Source organism: Mandrillus leucophaeus, unplaced genomic scaffold (genome assembly GCF_000951045.1).
Source record: "Mandrillus leucophaeus isolate KB7577 unplaced genomic scaffold, Mleu.le_1.0 Scaffold62, whole genome shotgun sequence".
Classification (NCBI taxonomy): Eukaryota; Metazoa; Chordata; class Mammalia; order Primates; family Cercopithecidae; genus Mandrillus; species Mandrillus leucophaeus.
This window is the reverse complement of record NW_012106697.1, coordinates 3,530,558-3,534,878: the sequence shown is the minus strand read 5'-3', so window position 1 is coordinate 3,534,878 and position 4,321 is coordinate 3,530,558.

Sequence of the window (4,321 nt, the reverse complement as noted above, 5' to 3'; positions counted from 1 at the left end):
AGCTTGAACCTGGGAAGTGGAGGTTGCAGTGGGCCAAGATCGCGCCACTGCACTCCAACCTGGGCAGCAAAGCAAGATTCCATCTCAAAAAACAAAAATAAGAAAGAAAGAAAAAGAAAAAAAAACAATACAATGGAATTGGAAAATCACAAGTGACATCATCGCATCATCTTAAAATCTCAATTCAGAAAACTTTAAAAATATTATAAACTTGTAAAGTAATCAGGCTCCATAATACAGACTGAAAAATCCCGATTTAAAACACCAACTTTGACAGAATAGGAAAAAGGTACTACCGCTTCTTCTTACAGGGCGTCTTGGCTCAATGACGTTGAGTGGATTCTCTATTAGCATAAGGCACTCACATACAGAAAAGGACTAAGTGAAAAGTCAGCATTACTGTATACGACATTTTCTTAAAGTACATCTTATGACTTTAAAGTACATGTAGTCCAACCAACTGCTAACAGGGAGAATAATGGAGTGACTCTTAACATAATCTCATTCCAATACCAGCACTCAACACAGGCAACATTTTCACCCCTATACCATTATAGTACTGTCCAAATTCGTCTCCTCCCTCCAGTCATGCTGCCTTTCAACCTCTCCAGCAATACTCTTCCAGATTCTTCATTCTAAAATATCCCTTCCACGTCACACTCCTTTAGCAAAACCCTTCAAAAGATATTTATAACATAAAGCATCAGGTTCAAGTTTCTTACTCTCAATATCCAAGACATCCTATCATTTAGTCTTCAGCTTCTTTTCCAAACTTCTTCTCTCATCTCCCTTCTGCCAAAACTGGCCACCACGTCTCTGCTGACCCCTAGCACTTTGCCTGCCAATCCTCAAAGCCAAAGGTGAGGCCAGCTGACTGCAAGAAGCCTGTCCTCACCACCTCAACTCTCTCTCCTCAGAAGACGAAGTCATTAGAACTAGATGCAAATAAATAAGTAGTAAGGCCGCCCCACCAAGTTCTAACTTTTCTAACTTTTTCCTTCATGTTTGAATGTCAATTATCGAACTTGCGCCCACAATGTCCCTCCTTCCTCTCATTGTTTTTATTGCTCCTGCTTTGTAGGTGCGCTAGCATGTGCTTATTCTACAATACAACGGGACAGAATAGCTGCGAGAACAAGGCAGTGTCCAAGGAATTTAGTGCTTAAAGAAGCATGAAAGAAAAACCAGTGCTGAAGGATTGATATCTGCGGTCTGAGAGAGGGGCCAGAGTCTGGGTTAGGCAGCAGGGCAGTTCTGAGTCCAACCCACAGACAGGCATTGTGCTTGCAGCATACTGTCACTGGCTATACGACGTATCTACTATTCTCCTAGGCTCCACAACTGCAGGTAGGGGAATGTGGGGGATGGCTGCAAGAGGGTGAACATTAGCAAATAATGCTACCGCAGACAGAAGAATGAGCTTCATCTTAATTCAGTTCAAATTATTAAAATTTATAATGAGATAAATCCAAATTTGTGAAACGTTGCCACACCTTCAGACACAGTGATAGAGTCTCTATGCAAGATGTAGCCATTTGGTGATAGAAATGTAGATCCTGCTGGTGAACGCAGAAATCCAACACCAGGAAATCACAAGGTTGTGCCTGACCCTTCCCTCCTCATTCAGGACAAGGACTTCAGGGTCATTACAAGATATTCCCTGGAGACCATGACCTTCAGGAGTGGCACATAACCCAAATACAGTTTTCACAAGTCAAGGTGATCACAGTAACACATTTTGAGCAGGTATCACTGGATCCTCATAATAAACCTTTGACTAAGGTCCTTCTATAACCCCTACTGTACAGATAAGGAAACTGAGGCCCAGAGAGATTAAGTAACTTGTCTGAAATCACACAGCCAGTGAAAGGCAGAGCCAGGATTCCAATGCAGGCAGTCTGTTTGTCTCCAGAGTCCACAATGAACTCAACGACTACAAAAATACAAATGTGCTTAAAAAGATCAAAAAAGTTATGCATTCTAAAAATTAACCCAGAAGTATAATATTTTAATTGCAGTTTCTTAAATGCAGCCTAATTTAAAAGGAACTAAATGATGAATTAAATTTGGGGATTTTTGTTTGTTTGTTTGCTTTTTAAAGCTAGCAATTCATTGTTAAAAGAGCAAGTCCACTAATCATGACTATTTGGGCCAGGCACAGTGGTTCATGCCTGTAATCCTAGCACTTTGGGAGGTTGAGGTGGGTGACTGCTTGAGCTCAGGAGTTTAAGACAAGCCTGGGGAACACGGTGAAACCCCATCTCTATAAAAAATACAAAATTAGCTGGGCATGATGGCGCACACCTGTGGTTCCAGTTACTCAGGAGCCTGAGGTGGACAGATCACTTGAGCCCAGGAGATCAAGACTGCAGTGAGCCGTGATTGCGCCACTGCACTCCAACCTGGGTGACAGAGAAAAACCATGTCTTACCAAAACAAACAAACAAACAAACAGAAAAAGACTACTTCTAGGGCAATAATAATTACTAAAAACTGACATTTCAATTGTTAGTTAAAATAACACATTAGTACGGTATGAATATTTTTCTTTAATAACAATATATTTTATATGGCACATATTTTAAATGTTTAACTATTTTAGTTACACGTATGAATTATAGTGGCTTTTTAAACCAAAATGAAGTAAACACAAATTAAATATTTATAACATTTTAGCCAGATTACCAAATGTATCTGGTATGTGACACAGTCTTCACATTCCTTCACCTGAGAGGCAGTGAAGCAAAGAGGACTAAGTCCAGGCTTTGAAGCCCTACTTGAATCTCCTGTTCTGTAATCACAGATAAGGTATTTAACCTCTTTGAGCTTTGGTTCACTTAGTTATTAAATGGGTATAAATAACATCAACAGCCTGAAAGTCCTAAAAATAAAAACATATAAGACCATGTGCAGTGGCTCACACCTGTAATGCCAGCACTTTGGAAAGCAGAGGCAAGAGGATAGCTTGAGGCCAGCAGTTCAAGACCAGCTGAGGCAACATAAAGAAACTCTGTCTCTACAAAAACTATATATCTTTTTTTAGTTAGCTGGGTGTAGTGTGATGTACCTATAATCTCAGCTACTGCAGAGGCTGAGGCAGGAGGATCACTTGAGCCCAGGGATTCAGGGCTGCAGTAAGTTGTGTTCACACCACTGTACTCCAGCCAAGGTGACAGAGCAAGAACCCAACTCTTATTTTTATTTATTTTTTATTTTTTTTGAGACAGAGTCTCGTTCTGTCACTCAGGCTGAAGTGCAGTAGCACAATTACGGCTCACTGCAACCTCTGCCTCCTGGGTTCAAGCAATTCTCCTGCCTCCTGGGTTCAAGCGATTCTCTTGCCTCAGTCTCCCAAGTAGCTGGGATTACAGGCACCTGCCACCACACCTGGCTAATTTTTTGTATTTTTAGTAGAGACAGGGTTTCATCATGTTGGCCAGGCTGGTCTTGAACTCCTGACTCAGGTGATCTGCCGCCTTGGCTTCTCGAAGCGCTGGGATTACAGGCGTGAGCTACCACGTCCGGTCAAGACCCCAACTCTTGAGAGCAAAACTACATGTACATGTGCACACACGTATGTGCTTTTTTTTTTTTAAAGTTTTACTTCTTCGCTTTTTTTTTTTTTTTTTTTTTAAAGAGGCAGGGTCTTGCACTGTTGCCCAGGCTGGAGTGCAGTGGCACGATCTCGGCTCACTGCAACCTCCGCCTCCTGGGTTCAAGTGATCCTCCCACCTCTGCCTCCCAAGTAGCTGGAAGTACAAGCGCACACCATCAGGCCAAGCTAACTTTTTTTTTGGTAGAGACAGGTCTCACTATGTTACCCAGGCTGGTCCCAAACCCCTGAGCTCAAGCATCCATCCCTCCTCAGCCTCCCAAAGTGCTGGGATTACAGGCGTGAACCACCACGGCGCGCTATATATTTTTTAAATATACATAGAACACCAGACCCAAAGGAAGAACTTAATAAATGTTAAATCCTTTTCTTTCTTATGAGAAGCAAGGACAGATACATTGTCTCTGTGCATCTGTAAGTCCACACTACACTGATACTTTCCAGAATCCAAGAGACAAGCAATGTTTCTCCATATCCACTTTCGGTTATGAAACTCTGAGGTTAACAAATCCCAATTCTAGATTCCAATGTATATGGAGGCTTATATAAAGTGTTTACTCTAAAATTTAATTTTTAAAATTGTTTAGTTTTTCAGCATGGTACTGGTACCAAGACAGATATATACACCAGTACAACAGAACAGAGGCCTCAGAAGTAACACCACACATCTAAAACCATCTGATCTTTGACAACCCTGACAAAAACAAG